This window comes from Coturnix japonica, chromosome 2, assembly GCF_001577835.2.
Source record: "Coturnix japonica isolate 7356 chromosome 2, Coturnix japonica 2.1, whole genome shotgun sequence".
Taxonomy (NCBI): Eukaryota; Metazoa; Chordata; class Aves; order Galliformes; family Phasianidae; genus Coturnix; species Coturnix japonica.
Window position 1 is genome coordinate 11494666 of NC_029517.1, and position 22689 is coordinate 11517354.

The 22689-nt window shown below is 37.6% G+C and overlaps 1 long non-coding RNA gene across 3 annotated transcripts in view; it reads right to left on the bottom strand.

Moving 5' to 3' along the window:
• Window positions 1-971: 971 nt before the first annotated feature.
• LOC107308987 overlaps window positions 972-22689 on the bottom strand; it is a 44152-nt gene continuing 22434 nt past the window's right edge. The window contains exons 2-6 of one of the 3 annotated variants that reach the window (XR_004306366.1): window positions 8907-8970; window positions 7765-7873; window positions 4214-6470; window positions 2005-2124; window positions 972-1361 (exon numbers count right to left, since the gene is read on the bottom strand). This is a non-coding gene — a long non-coding RNA (uncharacterized LOC107308987). Of the gene's footprint in view, window positions 2125-4213; window positions 6471-7764; window positions 7874-8906; window positions 8971-9906; window positions 10160-22689 lie in introns of those variants that run through there. The other 2 variants (XR_004306365.1, XR_001553024.2) reach the window with 2 other exon arrangements.

The window sequence follows — 22689 nt, forward strand, 5'->3', positions numbered from 1 at the left end:
CTTTCCCACATTCTATTCAAACACTGGTGACAAAAGTTTCATCCTTACTCTCATCAGGACTTGTTTGTCAGCAGAATCACTCTTTAGTTTTAGTCATTTGCTTAAGTCTTAATCTACTGATCTCATTATGCTGCTCTAATTAAAATCATTTGCTGATGAATGTTGTCAGTAATGTTACAGTTGGCTAAATGAACACTGGCTTAGCCTTAGCTCTAATATCAGCTTAGCTACGCAGCATTGATTGATGAGCATTTAAAAGCAGGAATTCCTTTCTTCAGGTCAAAGGCATAAAAGGAGAAGCTGAAGATGTGAATGCGATTCATCCACAAGCATTACCAAAGAAAGTCGGATACACTGTTGTAGCAGGCAAACCACGTGCACCATGGCACAGCTTCCCTGCAAGATGGATCATCACAGCACAAATGTATTTGGCCCAAACAGCAGGAGCAGTTTTATGTCATGCACTGAAAGCGTGGTTATAAGCAGAATATCTTCTTGTCTGGCTCTTCTGTGGAAGTTGTCTGAGGCATGAATGGAAGGACTGACAAAAACACTTCCTATAGGAGTCTTAGTGAAAAAAGAAATAAAAAGTAAATAATAACACACAAAAACCACTTAATTCTGAAGAGAAGTCCACCTTAAAAAAAAATAAAAAAATAAAAAAAATCAGTATTTCTATACCACAAGTATGCCTACAAACTAAAATTAATTGCAATATGCATCACCATATATGTCTAAAGGATAGGGATGCCGGAATGTTTTACAGTGAAAACACATCCAATTTTAATGAAGTTCAAAAGAAGAAATGTTTATTTATGGATTAAAGTACACAAAGATCTGCTGCTCGTAGCTTCTGAAATACTGACAGCTTTTTTCTTTTTCTTTTTTTTTTTTTTTTTTTTTTTTTTTTTGTTAAGAGAGAGAGAACACGCGTAGGAAAGNAAAAGAAGAAATGTTTATTTATGGATTAAAGTACACAAAGATCTGCTGCTCGTAGCTTCTGAAATACTGACAGCTTTTTTCTTTTTCTTTTTTTTGTTTTTTTTTTTTTTTTTTTTTTTTTTTAAGAGAGAGAGAACACGCGTAGGAAAGGCTTCGTATGTAGTGCTTAGCTGCGGTGAGTGGATCAGCGCTCCCAGAAGACAGGCAAAAAGCTCTGGCTGAGAGCAAATAATACGCGACTGAAGTCTGAAGGCAAAGTTACCCCTCAGAGGTTGTCTCTGGTGAAAGGGCGGAGATGTGCTGATAGCCCATACAGCTGCAGGGGGATGTCTCAGCACGTCCTGAGACAGGCTGCATATTTCTGTCTTTGTGTCTCAGCTTTGCTGCTGTTCAAACTCAGTGACATCATGTTAACACTCCTGAAGTTATTTTGGAGAAAAGAGGTGGAATTCAAATTAAAAGAATACCCCAGAGATATTTGTTTTCTGGTAAGTAGTTTCTTAACAGAAAAGAGTATGACTGAATATCTAAAATAGACCATTTACCCAAGACCTAAGTAAGAACAACTTTAGAGAAGATGTGGAGGTCTCAGAGTGCAATGTAAATGTAAAAAAAAAACTAAAAAGCTCAGCTCTAGGACAGGAGTCATCAAACCTTCTTTCCCACTCCAGGGATTTGCAGCCACCACCAAATGGCAGCTGATCCTCAAGATCACACCAACTTTTGGCGCACATAAATACTACTGGGAGAACACTGGCCTCACAAAAAACATAGTGTCAGCCTGCTTGGGTTCAGATATTGGAAAAAAGAAAATGCTGACAGTGCCAGAAGACTGCAGCTGTGCATAACCTGGACTACTCCACATAATCAACAGGGTCCAGGTTTGCACAGGCTCCAGCATGTTACCTAACACAAGAAATCTTGACCGCTTTAAGACGGTTGTTCTGCCATTTCTCTGTTCAGGCTGTCTGTCTGCTTAGTTCATTTTGGGGAGGGGCAAAAAAACTGGAAAAACAGCAGGCGGGTAATGCTTACTGCTCCCAGGACACTGATAACACCAACCTGCTGTCAGACTGACATCCAGAGACAAGAAAAAGCACGCTCAGTTGGCGTTAGAGTCTGAATCCTCTCTGTGTTCAACCCATGGAGAACAGTAAGTCCAGAGCTGGAGCACAGCTGATACTGAACAGCCAAGGGGGGGAAAAAAAAAAAAAAAAAAAAAAAAAAAAAGGAATGAGAAAAAATGTGTTTTGCTAGGCCAGCTATCAGCATGCTGCTGCAGCACTCTGCCTGAGGCCATGCAGCCTCAGCTGCACCATCTGCACTGGAAAGGTGCCAGAGAGGAAGGAGCAGCTGAGAGAGCAACACCTCTAGGATCCAGTCCAGCCGTGGCTGTTCCAGGCTGTGAGTTCACCTAAAGCCCCTTCCCAGATCCTATTTCTTGTTCACAGGCATCTACTTTGTTAAACTGTTTTTTTCATGTGTCCTCCTCTACTCTGCTGTCTTAATGACTTCTTTGCCGGTGGATTCTGGTATCATATGCCTTTCCAGTGCATGGCTTACTACTTGAATTCATGAGGGACAGTACCCTGGGCAGCAGCATGGCAAAATACCACTCACAGTGGAGGCATTACGCACAAAGAATAAAACACAAAATCAGATTTCTGTAAGAAAAGAGCAGAACTGCTCCAAACTCTTGGTGACATCAATTACCAGAGACAGAAGTGCAATGTTTCTTCAATGTTGACTTCAACATTGTAGTATATGTCCCCGTGCACTGGAACAAATTATCTGTATATGGATGCAGACAGAGAGAACTGGCCTCCAGCAAAGCAGTGTTTAATCTTTCAGTTCTGAGAAGCAGTAGTAAGGGAGTCTGTCCCTTCAACCTGTATCTCAGTGAAGTCACCCCCAAAGAGATGCAATGTTCTTCATGTCACTTCTTTGTTTTCCTTTCCCTGACATCTTACTACGCTACCACCATTTTGCTTATACATTTCCTTTTGATACTTAACATGCAAAAGTGACTGACTTCACATGAGGCCACAGTGCTAAAGCATTTATGCTTTCTGAGCATAGGCAGTGTGAGATGAATAAGGAATAAAATCCAGTGGTCTCCTACAGCTGGGAATCTCCTGATCAGGCTGTAGCAGCCTGGGACAGCCACAGATCCCTCAAAGTGCACACAGATTGGATAACACAGCTAAATTATATTGCTTCTCTCTTTGCGATGTCAGTGTCAAATCTGAAGTTGTCTTTACCACGAGCAGGAGAGATGCTGACAGGGTAGGATGTGAACTACTGAATGGAAAGCACACATTATCCAGTAACTGTCTTCATTTTAAAGAGAGATGTTGGTAGAACCTACCATCATTTTCATTCGTACAAATGGATTTGTTTTTGTTGGTTTTTTTTTCATACCACTTGCAAACAAATAATTGTGTGTGTAAGCTTTTTGGTACTTGACTTCTGCTTATTTCATGTGGCCTCACTGCTAAATAGAGGCACACTGCGCTACTTCTAGCGCCTCGCATCCCTGAGGTTAGGCCAGGACCTGCTTCTACTTGCTGAAAACGGCTCTGTTGTTTCAGAGCACAAAGCAGAATTTAATGATCAGAAAAGTACATATTAGGCAACTGCAAACACTTCAGTGCTTGGGATTTTGAAAGAGATTATTCCTATGGCACTGTCATGTGGAATATTTTCTGAAATGTTCATATGTATATTTGAATCCATCCTTAGGGCCTGGATGTGCAACAGACAGATTACAAAATCTGACTTGCAACTTTTTGTTATCACTGCTGACTGCGGCCAAAGCCATCTCCTTTGATATCTCTGACATAATCCTATCATCACTTCGGGGAATACAAACTGATACCCGCCAGACGAGGAAAGGGCGGACGTGTCTGAAAATTACAGAAGTCATCAAATTTCATAGGCCAGAGGAGAATGTAAAGAGAGAGGAAGGAGGATGAATGAGCAGATCTGTCCTTCCCATCCACTGCAGTGAGTGGGTGTGCGCACAACTCTCTGCATTCACTTCAGCTCTCAGACCCAAGTCATCATCATCTCCCTTCAGCTCATGGGGAGGCACATGCAACTGCAGGTGGACTCTGTCAGGACGCACCAGACATGCTCAAGTAGTTAGATGTACAAGGAAAAGTCATCCCAAAAGTGTCTGTACAGACAGAGCGGGTCAGAAGAGTGGTCCTTGGATGCAGATCCAGCTATCCATTTTCAGCTCCTAACCAGGACAATCAGCAGCACTTACCACCACATGAAGTAAGCCATCTGATGCAATCCACATCCAGTGGGCATCCATATGCCATATCATCATCAGCTGGTACTGTTTTGCCTGTCCCATAAAACAAAACAGAACAGTAAATCCAACCAAGAGTTGTGATTTCTGTCTCTTAACGGATGAGGTCTAAGACACATTAGGAAGACCAAAAAGGGAGGTGATCCGTAATGACTGCTCTCACATTGGAGGGGCTCTCACCTTCTGTAAATATACCCACAGAGAGGTTACCTTTTTCTGGGCACTTTTTGCCCTATGCCTTATTTATAGCCCACTGTATTCCCCACAAGTGAAAATGAGAATTTCCTGCCCATCCAAACAAGGACAGAAACAGAGCTGTGCTGCAATGCAGCAGCAAAACCTGTAGCAAGCAGTTCAAAGTAGGGATGAGGCTACCCAGCACACAGCACACTTGCTTTCTTCTCCAGTGGCCATACCAGATGTCCTTCCATGCATAGAAAAACCAGTGCCAAGGAACCTTTTAAGGCAGCAGTCTCTCTTACCATTGCGCTCATAAGCTTAACAAATATATCAATCACAAATCGAGTGGATGATCTGTGGACATGATCAAAAACAGAAAACTCAGATAATAACTTGGGTTCACATCTCCAAATTTTTAAGTATATAAGTACATTGAATTCTATAGCTATTTCCCCTGATAACAGACGAGAAAGAAGAAGGAACTTTGGACAGAAGTTTAAAATATTTGCTTTACATAAACTTACCATTTAAAAAAATTCTGATTGTATATGAAACTCCCATGTTCACATACTTGTATCCTTACAACTGAGATTCACAGTCCCAAATCCTGTCAGGAAATTACTGACTAAAACAAAGCTATTGTAGTTAGCACAGGCAGTGCAACAGTCTATACATGTTTAGATACAAGACAAAATAATATTTATTAATATGTACCTGTTTCTTTTTAAGATCTAGTCATCTTAACGATATAACATCAGTCACTCTTCTGTATTAAAGAATAAATAATACTACCCAAGGAACAAATGATAATATGTGGATTATGACTGGCAAAGAAATAGGTTCTTGTGGGAGATCAGTGGGGTCAGCCAGACACAGCATGAGCTTGCACAGAATACAACCATAGGGTCAGTAGCATACATTAAGTGGCCATATATATCTGGGTATTCCTTTAGGATCTACTGCTTTTGAGGACCAAAATTATCCTGCTTTGGGGACAATCTATTCTTATCCCTAAGGGGAATAATCTGTAGTCACCAATTGCCACCATTTTAAGAGCTGCCCATTCAAAGTCACGCTCCAGAGACTCATGTTAATTGAAAGAGAAAATACCTTCCTTAGTAAACTGTGACATACTGCAAATGCAGCAAATACTTGACATTTTTATGACTATGCTAATGCCATGACATTTGATGTGTTTATTTATGGGGAAAAAACAAACAAACAAACCAAAACAAAACAAAAAACAGTGCAATTAAGTTCCCTGAAAGAAAATAATTTTTAAAAATAAATAAATAAAAAATTAAAAAATAACAGAAAGAAACAAATCAATCACTGAGGCAGGAAGAATGAAAACTGCTTCCACTAGCTTCAGAAACAAACGCCTGTTAGCTGCAGGTAAACAACACGTTTGAACTAGATATTTCAGGAAACTTGTCAGTTTTACTCTGAAAGTAAAGAGCACTGATAGGCTGGCTTTCAATTTTTAGCAGAAGCACTGGTTTGACTTTCACCTGTTCCCTCTACCTTTGAAGTATATTAGCACTTACCATAAAATGAACACTTCCATCACTGGAGGAATTTTAAAAAATCTGTTCTTCTTAGAAAGCTTCAAACTATGGGTAATCTTTTAATTTAATTTCATCCCCATACAAAATGCTTTTCCTGTTTGAGTTTCCAAATTAAAACAGGAGAGGAGTAGGATTTACAGCTATCAATATAAATAACTACTATACCTCTTCCCCTTCTGTAGACTGAAAAAAGATTAATAGGAAGAACCGGAGAACTGAATGAGGCACTACTAGAACAGCTCAATGCTTGACAGGAAAGCAAAATGGATCCATACTGTGGAGTCAATAAGAAACACAGAAGAGCACCTCTGGGGAAAGATTCTGAGAATAAGATGATTAGAACCATACCTTGGGGAGTTAAATGGAGAAATCCCCAAATGCCTGGAGAACAAGCTGCTCCTGTCATGAAGTACCTTAACATCAAAGTGTGGATGGGAAACTCCACAGAGCTTCAGCGGAATCTTAGAGAGACAGAAGCAGCATTTTCTGATAAACAAATCACAAAATCAAATATATCTAAACAGAAGTTACTAAAGTCCAACCAATATATGATAACAGACTTTTGAGAAGAACCAGAAGGGAAATCAGCTACATATTTTTGTTACAGATCTACAGGAAATGTAAGCAGATTGATTGCAGCAATGCTAAGATCCATCTATTGTGTAAGATCTGCTGAAGGAACAGCTGACTAAAAATGCTCCAGTAACTTAATAGCAATGCTGGAATAAAATTAAAAGAACACTGACAGCCTCAGGGACTGTTTAAATGGTGACGGGTAGAAGTCTCTAGTTAAAGATAAATACTAGCCACACTGAGTTTAATAAGTCTAACTCAATGGAGTTATCAATGATGATATCAAGAAACAGCTTAATTCCTTACATAATATATTGTCAAGGCAACAGCAGTAAGCTTAGGAAAAATTTCAGAACATGCCTTAAAACTTTTTTGATCCAGAAATCAAACTCATAGTCAACTATTAGAGTCTTCAGTTAAATTCTGAAAATAAAGAAAGAGGAAGAAGCTAGAAAAAAAAATAGGACAACTTTTGCTTATTTTCTTTGAGATAGTGTAAGATAACAGAATTATTTTAAAGAAAATAGGGCTAGAATTCAAGGGAAGAAGTAAAAAGATTATTCAAAGTCAAAAGGAATGAATCAGCATAACAGAAAGACTGCGAAAATAGAAATAGAAATCAGAATAATCCTTTTGGCATATTCAGAGACTCTTACAAACTTCTTTCTTTTCCTTACTAAATGTGTACTCCTTAAATTTATTAATTTTCTTAGCATTTTGCTTTACTTTCAAATACATCCATTTTGGGGATAATTATATGGTACCACTTGTCCTACAGAAAGAATTCCTTATAACTGGCATGATAATTGATGGAAAAGTTCTTTACCAAAAGCGAAAATTAAGGAATACCCCTCCTGCCTCTCATCCCAAGTAACAACCTTTTCAAAGTCACTTTCCTTCCTACACTCTAACACTACAACCAAAGCTTCTCAGGTTAAACATCCTTTTCTGATAACATTTGAACTAAGCACAGCTCCATGCCCCACGTATTTCTTTTCTTGAGCTTTTTAATAAACACTTTTTGCCTTTCCTGGCTGCAAAGCCTTTGAGAAAGTTTGCCCTTTGGCTAGTGATGGTCAGAAGGGAAAAATGTCCAGCGGGAGATAATGTTTCTTCCCAGTGAACTATGTTATTGGGTGGGTCTACGCCAATACGTAAGTCCAGGTACAAGCAACAGCTTACCTGCAGGCATGCACATAGAAATTTATTCCAAAGTCCCAGTTTCTATTAAACATAGAAGAGTGGAAAATTCTAAACCTTGGATTAAGTTCACTTTCCTAGTCAGGTTCTCCTGGTGGAAAAAAAAATTATGGAACATAATGCAGTGAACTGCCAGTCTTCAGGCCCACCATGAACTGATGTGGGAATTTATAACCCAAACTAGACTACTGAGGTTTTTGCAAAACCCAAACTCATTATAATTAAATGTAATTACAACCCCCATAGCTTTAAATCAAGGTTTGCTCAGAATGAAAACAGCTTCTGCTAAATTAAATTATTTTCTCTGTAGGTGGTATGGTAAAAGTTGAACTAAATAAGGGAAATATATCAAAACACAAATCATGCAAACAGACTGGTAGATACACATTTTTCTTCATACAACAGCACTGCAAACAGCAATTAATGAATTAGCTACAATTATTATAGTACAGTCAAAGAACTAAAATTAAAAATAATCACAATACTTTCCAAATTGTCTGTGAGTTTCACTCCCTTTGCTTTTGCATCAACAGCTACAACAGCCAAGACCTCTCATTTCAAAGTGCAGAATTCATTACCATGAAAACTAATGACAGCTTCTGTTACCCAAAATTTCTAAACCCAATTCAAAATGCCACACCCTATTCCAAATTTAGAAACCCCTTTTGACTATATTTGACAGAGCAGTTTGAATAAAATCATACGTTAATTTTGAAAAGAACCAAGTATGAAAACCTCAGAAAAAAAAGAAGTCAACCTCACCTGATTCTAACCTTTGTCTTAACAGTAAGTGCATATTTTGCGTCTGGTAGCTTCCTGCTACGACATACAAGCTCTCAAACTACTAATAAGGCAATGCTTAGACCAAAAAATATCAAACCTTGGTTGCTCAAAACACAGGGGGAGTTCTGACATTAATCTCAATCAGGTAAAAATTAGCCTCTGGTGCTGAAATAAATGGGATGTGTGTATGTGAAGTTATTTGCTGGATTTGTTACAAGGAATCATCCTTACCTTTGAGTCATTCTATAAAAAAATATATAATGGTTCAATTTTACTGATATAGAGATTAGTAGTTCTGCAAATGTTTTGTTTGGGATTTGCATTTTCTCATCAAAGCATACCGCTCTGCCTTCAGATGCTGTCAGCCTCTTTTGGATGTGACGGCTCAACACAGAGATGCCTTTGCTGTATCAAGAAAAGAAGGAAATGAATTAAACCACACACACAAAAAAAAAAAAAAAAAAAAAAAAAAAAAAAAAAAAATTACATTTTAAACACAGACATTTTGAGTTAAGTCAAGGAGGCTTTCCAAGGAAGGGAACTGTAGCAAAATATTTTGGGTTGACTAAACAGCATGTTTCAAAATTGAAGTTACTGGCCGTTCTTCATAAAAGCAGAAATTCCTAAGGGTGATGCAGAATGAAAATCAGCAGGGACTTTCAGCTTCCACTCCCAGTTTCTGACTTGAGAATGTTTTGATTTTGAAGTACTTTATAGAAGAGCTGCCAAGGATGTGCTGCAGACCCTCAGCCATGAGAGGGCAATTGATAAAATGGAAGGTTCACTAAGGTATAGACACCATTCATTAAGGAGTTCCTGAAATAGTCATAGATTTTAATAGGTCTCTCCCACCATGTGAGAATCGTTTAGGAGTTCCAAATTGATTTGGGTTGTAGGATCATACTGAACTGAATTTGCCATCAGACATTGCAGATGGGGTTTAGTTGGTTGTTTTCCCCTCCCTCACCATTTTGTTGTTGTTTTGTGTTTACACAGATCATCTTCCAACTTTTTGTCAAGACTGGAACAAGATCTGAGCAGTTCTGAATTAATTAGGTACCTAAACCAATATACGCTTCTTTGAGTTGCACTGGTTTAGCTAAAAAAGTTTTTACACAGATTTACTGCCGGCTATCACCATAATTGTGACAGAAATATCCCTTTATAAAGCTTGTTAGCCTTATGAAAGACAGCACAGCGTGCTGCTGCTGTTCTTGCAGCATGTGTACATTTGCAGTTACCATTCACATTGTTTGTATAAATATTTTCTCAAACTACTTTAAAATATGCATTGTGTAGCCTTTATGGTCATAATAAGAGTTTGAAATTAATGGAACTTACCTGCCATTAACTCTGAATGAATATAATCATGAGAGTTGTGAACGAGAAACAGCCCTTATAGATGAGGAAGCAGGTGTGCATGCAGTTGAAAAATAAGACCAAACCACCAGTTCAGGATGTGGGACATATGGTATAAAAAAGCTCATTTAGAACCCGTTGCTTATTTAGCTGCACAGCTCAACAACAAAAATTGAAAAATGTTTGTTTGCCTTTGTAGAAGGCAAGGCTTCAGTTTTGTTATTTATGATGTATAAAAATCTTCTGAAGGAGTGAACAATTAAACAAGATTATGTATTGCTTTTGTCTATGAAGGTACTGATCCAGACTGATGACTCTAGATGACAACATCCCATATACAAAATAAAACATAAGAAATGGACCTGCGTCTTCCAATTGTGTTTGAAGATGGAAGACAGGTAAATGTAATTCTAGATTTTCCAATACTAGATCTTAGTCTGAGAACACCAGTAAGGATGTCATCTGGGTCTAAATGTAAATTTACAGTACAAGAATATTTGTCCATTAAGGGTGAAGTAAGTCCGCTAACTCATTTCACCTCACAGATGAGAAGTAACAACTTTCCTTACTAAAAGTAAAGCCAAACTAGAACTAGCAATCAAGCAGCCACACAGTGCATATTCTTCTGCTTGATGACTCCACTTCCATTCAAGCCTTAGGCCACTGTTCTATTTTACGTGATCATGAAGTGGCTCCTACAATGACATTCTCTAGTCATAAAGCCAACACTTGAACAGTCTGAATCCACTGCATGCAAATGGATGGAAAAAAGCCACATTCAGAAGTACAGAAAAGTTTGGGTTGGGTTGGAAAGGACCTCTGGAGGTCATCTGGTCCAACCCTCCTCCTCAGGGAGAGCTATCTACAGCCAGTTGCAAGAACCATGTCCTGATGTCCTATGAATAGCTGCAAGGAAAGAAAGTTCACAACACCTGTGGGCAGCCTGTGGACTCTCTTCAGTGTGCGCCAGTGTCTCCTGCACTGGCGATCCCAGAACTGGTCTCCATACCTGACCTCATCATTACCAAGGAGAAAGGTCACCTCCCTTGACTTGCTTGCAGCACTTCACCTAATGCAGTCTGGGCCGCCAACAGACTTCTTTACCACAAGAGCACACTGCTGGCTCACATTCAACTTGGTTACACCGGGATCCAGAGATCTCTTTCTGCAAAGCTGCATTGCAGTTGATTAGCACCCAGTTTATATTGGTAGATGGATTTGTTCCTTCCCAGATGCAGGACTTGGCACTTCTTTCTGCTCAATTTTATGGGACTTTTGTCAGTCCACTGCTCCAGCCTTTTCAGGTCTCAGTGGATGGCAGCACAATCCTCCAGTGTATCAGAAGATAAACACAAGCCTGAAGTATAAAACCTGGGATAGTTGCCTCGTGCTTTGTGAACTTACAGCTACAAGGCCTCAAATCTGGTCTTCAGGGTAAATTACCAGACCTCACTTTCCTGGGAGAAGCATGCAGTACCCAATCTCACCAGGTACATCCACTCAGTTCTGTGTACACCCCAACACAAAGAATAGCTTCATTTCATAGATAACCTTTTAACTAGGTAAATTACATTCTCATTAGAATGTCAACCTTAAGGCACTGAAGTACAGAAGGATTATGATTTGCACTACCTGGTAAACAGTCATTTATATTCTATCAAAACAAGTCTCAGAAGACCAGACTTCTTTCCCCAATGCTCCAGCAGTTTTTGAAAGAAAACAAGAAGCAATACTTGAAGAGGAAAAAAAAGTATACTCATTGAAAAAGTGAGGAGTTTGTTCCTGTGGAAAAAGATCAGCATCACAAGGTTCAAGTATTTAAAAACACTAAATTTACTGCATGATTGAAATTCACCATAAAAGACTGTTGTTCAAAGGAAACAGTGAAGATCCTTGCCAAACAGTAACATTGAAAAGAAAAAGAAAATCTTTATTTTAGGTAGGAAAAAAGGAAGGAAAAAAAAAAAAAAAAAAAAAAAAAAAAGAAAAGACAAAAAAAAGAAAAAGAAAAGGAAGGGAAAAAAATAAAAAAAAAAAGCTTAAAACTATTCTGAGGCTCACTCCACCTCTTCTTCCTCTTCTTTACAGTTTTTTCTCTCATTAAATTCCATTACCTTAAAATGAAACAGTATTTTTAAATTTACTGACTTCAGGAAGGACTCCAAGAGACCAATGAAATAACCAGACCCTAACATTTGCCTGTATAAATACTCACACCTTTACATAGTAACTTTTTTTTTAAAGACATGACTAAATTCAAGTGGAAGCATATTTCTCAGTCATCATCACACCACTTTGCAAAACATGTTTTTAACAAGGCTGTGATATAAACCAATTTTTCATGTTTGCCTGGGTATTATAGGCAAAGAGCTTTTGGACGACAGTAGTGTGAATGACTCCAACACTGAAGTCTGCAAATAGGGCTCTGAAAACAGAAAGAAGACTTAATACTCAAAGAGGAGTGGAACTTTACTGTGACCTAAGGGGAAAGTTCTATGAGGTCTGTAGAAAATTCCATATCAAGGTAAACAGAATTAATCCCAAATTTATTTAACAAGGCTGTATGGATACTCATACAACTTACTTCACAGTTCTTAATCAGTAAATACATTTTAGATAGTCATCTGATACTCATTTTACATCCAATAACATTTTTATTGAAGCTAACATAATTTGCACATCTTAAGAACTTTGTTGACAGTGTTCCCTTAGGAACAAAATTATCTAAAGAAATGCTGTAAGTTGTGTGTTTTGTGGGTTAGACAGTGTTGTAAATACACATGAAGTGAACACACATCATTATGAAACTATTCTTATTATGATGCTTTACATGCTCCTTGCTTTAACTTGCATAGTAAATACTTTGCCTGTTTCTTTGGTGAATATCACTGATTTATTTATTCTAGAGAGGTTAAGAGAGAAACTACACAAACTGTAAGATTTTGAGAAACAATCTTTTCAGACCAGGCTGTTCTGCTCCCCTAAGATTTTTCTCCTGACTTTAAGGAAGCTCTTCCCACTAAAATTACCTTGGCCCTAATCCCGGAAGCTGATCTGTGTCAATGGACATACACAATAACCTATTGAGCTTAATGGAGCTCAATAGTAATGTGAAGTTTCTGTGCATTTAGTATGAAATCTGAAGTAAAATTCAAAGGTTTTCCAAAAAGTCTGAATTTATACCTATAGTGATTAGATGATTAATATGTAGCACCAGGTCACACTAGCCTGCCTTCCTATCAAGACATGAAAAGGATCCAATGAAAATAACAAAAATCTTTCAAATTCTCATGGATAGTTTTCTGAACTGGAATAGTATTCATTACTGGCTTTTTCTGACTAACTTGTTTCTGAAGAGGCTTCAAAACAATCTTACAGAAGTAGGCAATTCTATTAAATCTTTCTCTCAAAATTATCCGATGTAAAGTCAATAAGTAAAGCAATCTTTAATGCTGTGCCTGAATATTCTTGTTTTGAGCCCAAGGAAGTAGACATTTCTGGTGAATAACTTTATTAATTAGACTGTAATGAAGGTGAAATGAACAATTGATCATTAATTCTTGACAAAGTCCTACCCCCCATTTTAAAGGTTTCCTAAGTAGAAATAAATCTACAGCCACAAAAAAAAAAGTTGAAGCCCTTCAAAGACTTTAACAAGCCATTGTAATTTTTCTGACTTAGTGAAGGAAAGTGAGTCAAGAGGAAAATTCCAATAAAATTATATGTAAGCCAAAGGTTTGTTTATGTTTGTATGGATTAGCATTCACACATTTCCTGTTACTAGACTTCCTATTAGTGATGTTTAACTTTAACCACATATCCCACGTTAAGGAATAACTCTTAAAGTCAATTTCCTGATTAGGCTAAGAAAGGTCAAAGGCTAATTTTGAAGCCACATGGTTAAGCTACCAACAGCTACTACACAGCCTTGTTTTAACATATAAAGTTACTACAAATATTAGCTAAAGGAGGAGGCACACTCTGGTGATTACACAAAAGTGTTGGGAAAAAATAAGCCCAGAGGCTTATTCACTCAAAGTGAAATTTATTCTCTTCACTTACATGCACAGTGTATACCTTGTTGGAGACACCTCTCAAACACAGTAAAACCAGCCTGGCAACTACAAACGTGAACATCTTTTTACATGTGGGTTTGTGATCACTGCCAGATTCCAACTCTTGTGCCCAGCTCTCACACAAGAAACTTCTATACATCCTGTTATAGACTTTCTTGTTCCAGTTCTCCAGGAAGAATCAAGGATTGACATTTGATTTAGTGAAGATAGTCTTGATATTTAGTTACAACTACTGTGTAAACTAAAGTGGAACGCTCACAAGTAACTGAGCATCTTAGGTAGTGTGTCACAGTTTTAATAGTAAAGCTTATCTAAGAGCTAACATTGCTACCGTAATCACAGCTCTGTTGGGATACATTCTCTGTTCCTATCTTTCTCAAATTATCACTTAGAGACATATCCATGTGGTAGCATTTTACACTTGTTTCACATAATGAAGACATTTCTTATAAAACATAAGACAGTGGAAACAGTCATCACTGTTCACTCAGGATTTCCTGTCTGCTTGTGAACAATAGCAAAGTATACTTGGGGAGGAAAAAAAAAAAAAAAGAAAAAAAAAAAAAAAAAAAGCATTTAAATATAGATAGAAATAGGGGGCATCTGTTTCTTACCCTTAGATCTAGTTCAAGTCCACTTCAGAAAGAAAACTGTCTCTATTTCCACATTTAGGCTGTTTGCAAATAAGACAATTTGTGCAAATCATTCAGTCATTTAGTATTCACTGCTTACAAGCAAAACAAATACAAGAGGATGCACATAAACTATTCTTTATAACGATTCACTTGTAGACTTAATATTTGGAAGTCATTTTTCCAACCACGTGACTGGAAAATCTCGTCAGACAGTACAAGTTCTGTTCTGAGACTAGATTTTGTAAACTGTACAAACAGATGTAACACTTGGAAAACATGTTGAACCATCCCAAAAAGTGATGAAAATAACTTAGAAATAGCAACTTTGGACAGAAAGAACACTCTCATCAAATTTACTATTTTTTAAGTAATCTTTATTCATTCCTTTCTGCTGAGGGATATTTCTGTGTGGCTAAAAGTGCAATTTCAAGTCTAAAAACTACTTCCTTTCCTAACGTACAGTGAAGCAGCAGAGGAAAAAAGATATCACTCAAACTTATTGTCTGGATTTCTCCTGTCACATTCACACCACCTCATCACTTACAAATGCAGCTTGCCTGTCTGAATAGGAGCTGCCACATTACTGACCTCCTCCTTCCTTCCTCCTCACTTCTCCCCCAGTTTAGTTTAGCTTGATGGTTCTTTTTCATTTCCAGCTTAGACATTTTATCAGCTTATTTTGATTAGTTGTTCCAAAACCTGTAGTACTAGGATCATTACATTTTACACTGTAAATGTTTTTGTAAAATAGGTGATGATGCTTCAGCAGGGCAAGCTTCTCTGATATAAATCTTCAGGTCTCAATATTAGACTACACTGAAGATTTTAAAAAATCTTTGCTGTAGACCTGGAATACAGTGAGGTTTATTTTTGACATCTCACCTTCTACAGTGCTTTTGCACCCTTCTTCTTGGCAGAGGGAATGCCTGTACAATTGCACTTTGACAAAACAGTGCATTTTTTTTCAGTCTTTTATCTCCCTGTATCTGAACACACATATCCAGCACAAGCAGAATTAAAAGGTAAATGATTCTGATAAAAATACAGCCTTTGGCAGCCAAACTCACTGATGTTCTGTGCCACGCGGCTAGTATGTATCCCACAAAGAGGACAGCCTCCACCATCCTAGAACCTGTTTAAGGGATAAATAAAAAGTTGCTAGTCTGTGTCACTGCTACTGCTGGTTTTGGCAAGGGAGAGTTCAGGGACAAAGACAACTTCAGTCACGTATCAGTGTTTTATAACTCCCCACACCACTGCACTAAAATCCCAGACAAATGGCCACCAATCCTCAGTGGAAGGTCCTCCTCCTCCCATCACATGGGAAGTGAGGTAGGTTATCTATGTCTCTCCTGTAAGCAGGAATTTTGCATACTTTTAATAGCAATGAAAGAACTACTGGTGTCCTTGCTTTAAATACCAGTGGAGTAACTAAACCATATAATCAGATCTCGGGAGACATGGCTAATATGTTCTCTTGAGACAAAACATGTTCATTTCCTGTTTTTAAAGAAAGTGCCCTAGCCACAAAATTAAGGCGTACTCAAATTGCTCTAGTACAGCTTTGCATGACATCGCAGCACAATATATGAACATCTGCAGAAAGCACCTAGAGCTGAAGTTAGTTTCATTTCTGGGGGTGAAGGAAGAAATCGGCCCAGTGGTTAGATATCACTATTGACAATTTCCTAGAGTATACACTTCCTGTATTCCTCATTAATCACTGACTACTTCTGACAAGATGATGCCATAGAAACTCCAAGGCAGTTACAACACAATTACAGTAGTAGAGCCGATAGCAAAACTTGGCTCCATTCTCCCACACATAAATGGAAATTTTATCTGTTTAGTGCATGCAGTGTCTTTTATTGAAACTGAAACTGTGAAACAAAAGTCATCCTGAAGAGACCAAAAGAAACTTAAATGTGTATTTTTTCTAAACATATGAATATTTTATGATCTATGGCTTCCATAGCACATATTTACTTCCTTTGTTCGATATTTTAAGTTGTCAGAATGGGCATTAAACAGAGCAACAACAGAAAAATAGAAATAAGTTAGTAGCAAGCAGAGTTCTTCTGTTTTTCCTTTGAACACAGTCATGATGACACACACTATCAATGCATTCCAAGTAACTTATTAATTTTCTTTTCAGACCAAATGAGACTTCAACCCCAGAAAGTATATTATATTTAATTTGAAATTAATTCTGGGTATATTAAAATGTAGAAAAGCCTCAAGAAAAGTCACAGAAAGAGAAACCAGAGAAGGTAAATTTAGAAAAGAAAGTGTGTCTTCAGTAAAACTGGTTGATGTCTTACTAATACGCAGACTGAGACATGAAGTCATTCATTTACAAAAAAAGATTCAAAAAAGGCTAAAGGTTGTCAGGGAGTTTTAAAACCCCACATTATTATTTCATCTAATTATTATATTTACTTCTGATTGAAGTAAAGATTGAAATTTGCACTTACATTTAAAACCAATACAAAGATGCTAATGTAATTTGCTTCTTCCTTTCAGGTCATGGTAGACTAGGAAACAGTGAAGATCTGCTTGCTTAGGAGATGCACAGTATTTTTGCTTGTGTCTTTTCCACATTCTGTTGTCTTCCAATGAAAAGGAAACAAAACTATAAATTATTTAATTCTCTCCCAAGGCTCTACCTAGCCTTATTCTTAAGTCCCAATCTCTGCTCTTAGTCAGCCTCAACAGTAAGGCAAACTGAAAGCGTTCTTTGTTATTGAGGTCTGTGGCACCCAAACAATGCCAAACAAAACTCAGAGCTCTTAGAGAACAAATTTATTTCTATCCCCTCCTTCACACCCAATAAAAATGTCTCTTATTTTTTTATTTCACTATTACTAACAGCAAAGACCAGAAAAACGACATCTACTTCATGTGATGATTTACACACAGTTTGCCTTCTTCCGTAAAAAAAGAATTCTTCTGAATCTCCCTTTGATTTCTAATAATTGTTATTCACCTACATAAAGGCATTTACCTTTTTTGGTTCAAAGTGGTTTTAAATGGAATTTTTGTAATGCAACAATTCATAATCATAATCTAAGCTAAAACATGCTATCTAAATTGCTGTGGATTCAAAGTTTACAGAAATATGTTTCCTAGAGCACTATAACTTCTTTTTTTACTACAATTAAAAAGTAAATTCATTACGAAGACTAAGAGTTTAAGCAAATAATTACATACTTCATAGTTTTCCAAGGTCTTTAAACTTTGTTCTAAACATTGCAATTCAGATTGTTCCACCGTTCTTCACACACACTGGGAAAAATATAAGCAACAGTTCCAAGAGAAAAATCATTTTTAGATTCTGGGGAAAACAGAATCATAGAATGGCTTGGGCTGGAAGGGACCTCAAGGATCATCAAGCTCCAACCCCCTTGCCACAGGCAGGGCCACCAGCCTCTATATCTAATATTAGACCAGGCTGCCCAGGGTCTCATCCAAGCTGGCCAGGGATGTGGCATCCACAGCCTCTCTCGACAGCCTGTTCAGCCTGTTCCAGCACCTCACCACACTCTTGGTAAAGAACTTCTTCCTGATTTTCAATCTAAATCTTCCCTCCTTGGGAAGAGATGTCCAGATTCAACGATTTTTCTACAGTTCAGTGAAACATTTTTCACTGTATGCATTCTGCAGAATAGGAAAGAAGAAAACAGACTTTAAGCAACTTCACTCAACAAAAGAGCAGAAAGTCAGTTTAACATTTTAAGAAAAAATCTTTGAGTATCTCAGAGTTGAATAGTTAAAAAAAGAAAAGAAAAAAAAAAAGAAAAAAAAAGGAGGTCACAATTGTAATGGAAAGCATAGGAGCAAAAAAATCTACCTTGCATTTTATTTCTGTAAATCGTTCTCTTGCTGTGAGACGCAGCCAGAACATAAAGAATTAATAACTATTGCTTAGAGTGGAACATTTCATGCTTATTACATATCAAATACCATAAGAACATAGATAAATGAATACAATTATAATACCCCCCAAACTTAAAACATTCCAAGTTTGCCATTGCCATGACAAAGACATCAGCAAGTACTCAAATCACATACTTCCCAAAGGCATCATTCATTAACGAAGGTAATTAGAATTTATGGTTCAATGTTAGAAGGAAAGGCAACTATTGGACCACATAAAATTGAGTTAATTTTTAAAAAATAGGCAAATAGTGATTTAAATATATTAAATCAAAATATTGGCTATTTAATGTTTCATAAAGCAAGGTGCAAATTAAAATACTCAGTATCTTAATTCTGCACAGAAAACATCAGTTTGGTTGTTGGAACCATGTCAAATCAAATTTTTACTAGGTCTGAAAAAACCTGCATACATTCATGGTTTCCAGAGGCTAGTCATGAGCTTGAAATATTGGTCTTGACTACTTAGTCAAGACCAATTGTTTCCACAGGAAAGTAATTCTCAGAGGAAATTATTTGTCGCGTTACTTCCAATCTGAAGATCTAAACACAATCTTTCCTCTAGCCTTTGGCACAACCCATAATAATTGGACCATAGGAGAGAGCAACAAAAAAAAAATGGATCCACAAGACGCATCACTACTGGCTCAGTCATTTGCTTTATCACCCTCCCATCAGGAATAATCAGTAGCTGATGTATTAAATGACATGTCACACTCATTCACTGATGGACGAGCAAGACAGAATGACATATTCTGCTGATCATTTACAGCTATCGGTTGCTATAGGGCATTAACGTGTAATACACAGCCCTGTTTGAATTTCAGATGAGCAGATGGCCAGATGGATTAGCCTGTAAAATTAATATTCCAGACCATACACTACAGACTTCATATGGGTACTGACTACTTCAAAATCTATAAGTCAAAGCATTTTACTCTTCAAGCCTTGCTTGCTACTTCCCACTCCAGTGCTGAAGCTTGCAAATACAAGAAGCAGTTCTGGAATATTACTCTATTTTGATGCCACAGTTTCCTTGACTATTTATTTCACCATGCCAGGAGCAATTGCTTCTAGTGCCCACCTGGAAAAGCCAAAATTCATTTTTGGCTTACATGTAAATATTTGCGTGTCTGTTGTACAATGATATGCACAGTGCATGGGAGTTAAGGACATAAGATGCCCACCTTTGGCAATGGGTTTCAGAAACATTTTTGAAATTATCCTCTATGCTTCAGTTTATTTTATATGTCAGTTCTTTCCAGAATCCTTTTCACTGCCTCCCCCATATCTAGTCCCCATATAACTTGCATGTGGATATACAACTGACAGATGTCATTTGTGCTTCCTGAACTGACAATAACAGGAATGCAGACACAGTGAAACAGGGAGGAGCAACCCCCCTGCTTGCATTTGCTTGGACTGCAAACTGCAGTAAGCAACCACAGCCTTAGTGACAAGTTCCAGCAATTAATAAACTACAAATTTGTCACATTCCTGGACCTTTCTGAAAAGCTTACCACAGTTGCAATCTGTCTGCCTTGGCCTCTGACCCACTGCAGATGAATACAACACAAGTCTTGAGGGAAACTGCTGTATTTTAGTCACCAGCCTGATTACTATTGATTATCTACTTGCCTCTACGGTAATTTCCCTTTGACAGGAGCATTTCTGCCTGACTGCTCCTTCTGGGACTTGGGCTTTCTGTTCTTTTTTTCTTTCTTTTTATTTTTTTTTCAGATTGGTTCCAAGAAATCCATTCTGATTCTTGTTTTGAGCAAAGCAAGAGAGGTAACAGAAGGGAAAGTCTAAGCAGTAGGTGTAGCAGGAACTTAGTAAATATATATATATATGTATACCTCATTGTCCCAGGGTAACCAAGAAGGCTACTTTTGAAAACTGGACATTTCATACAGCAGGTTTTCCTTTTCCCCCTATGATGAGGAAAAAATAATTGAAAATGAGTAATATAGGTGACATTAGAACACTCCCATGCAGTTATAACCTTGCTAGGTAATGTGAGGAGCAAATGGATTCCTACAGTGAAACTGTGATGTAGTGGAGAGCTGAGTTCAGCTAGATGACCCAGTTGAGCATCTCAGTAACAATGAAGTTGGGCTCGAAGCAGCAGATGAAGCTTTTGTTTTATTTGTTTGACAGTACATATCTGGCCTGTTGCTAAGCAGCCATGTCCAGAAACAAAGGCGTTTCCACTGTGCAGCAGGTAAATCTTTCACTGCAATTACCAGATGGAAATGAGAACAGAATTGATCATTTCAAAACAGTTGAACACATTTGCTTCCCGTAGATGTTTTAAGCACACACAAAAAAAATGTCAGTTTGGGATCTCTTGATAGCAGTGTGTGAAGATTTCATATATCTTTTAAAATGGTGATTTTGATAAATATCACACTGTCTAAGGCTTAGAAATGGAGACTGAAGTTTTCAAATTTCTGTCAGCTGTAAAATCCGTACTTAATAGCATTATATATCTGGAGCATCTCAGAGACAATGATCATTTACAAACACTCCCAAATTTGATGGAATTGGCACAAGCCCTAGGAGCATTCCACTCCTCTAGAATGGAAATACAAATAACAGAGCATCAGAGACACAAAAGCTTTTGCAAGTGTTTTCATCATCTTATACATACTCTGTCAAGTCTTATTTCTGCCATTGCTGACACAAAGCCAACTACATACCCCCCCAGTCCTCAGGTCACAACCTGGGCATGACATTTACCCTCGCACAGTTCATTTCCATGCAAAAGCTGAAGACTTGCAGGACCCACCTCTTATTCCAAGGGGGAAAAAAAAGAAATGCCAAAACTACTCAAGGAGTACTTCAATATCACTGCTGTTCAGCTTAACACAGGTACTGCACTGAAAAAGCAGCACTCAGTTTCACCGTGCAAACAGCAATGGCCAAACACAGCTCTCATTTGCCCTGGGGTATTCCACCAGCAACAAGGAATCTGCATGTGAATCACCTCCAGAAGAAATCTGTTTTCAGATACCAGAGCTTAGAAACTAAAAAATGCTGTTGTGAATACTGTCATCGTATATTTTCTTTCAGCTAAAGGCCTGGGCTGTGTTGTTGGTGGTGGTTTTTTACCCTCAGAGTTGATCTACAGGGCATTGTCATTATGTCGCTGTCTCACCTTTCAGTTGACAGACAGACTTCCTGCTGCAGAGACATTATTATTTAACCAGATCCACTCATCCTGCCACTGATTTGTTTTACTTTTGTTCCTGCCAAAGAGAAGCAGCTCTAGGTAAGGCTTCTTTACTCATCTGGCTAATTCCTTCTGAACACTTTAGTAAATTAACCCCATGTAGTTCACTTAGTAAACACAGGATCTCCTGAAAGGATTTATAAAATGAAATCACCTAGAACTTCCAAGCAGTCCTTATGTTTTCCTTTCATTTTGTCCACTACAAGTTTTAGAAAAGACTCAGGAAGACAAAACGTGATTAATTCCTTATCAGATAGAAGCTGTAAGCACAACACGGGAGAATGAAAGCAAAAAGGAGGGGTTTTTAAGCCAGCCATAAAGAGGACAACATGTCAACTCTGTTTCAGAACTTTGTAATATTATCAATGTATCTGCAATATAATGTTATTCTAATTACATTAATTTTTCTAGGTAGAAAAATTACCCTTTAGAGATTGTAAATTTCAAGAGTGTTTATATCTTCTATTTGACTATTTGACTAAATTTTCATCATAAATTAAGTTTAAGCTGCATATATATATATATATATATTCATGTGTACATGGACATATCTTCAAAATATACCCCTAAACCATAAACTACTGCAGAATGAAAAGTAACAGGTTTCCTACAAAGATGACTGAGTGAAATTCTGTCATCTCAATAGGGCCAGACCAGAGAATTTTAGTAGTCTTCTGTATTAATCTACAAATATGTCAAGAAAATTTATCAGCATAAGTGTGTTCAATAGAATACCCTCCCTCCTACCTCACCACAGTATAAAAACTTCGAACAGGTAGTAAAAAAAAAAAGCTTTAAAGCATTAGGTTGCAGATGGCATTCATAAAAACTTGAGAATCCAGTCCTATCTTATGTAGCAGACAATGAAAACATTCCCATTAAC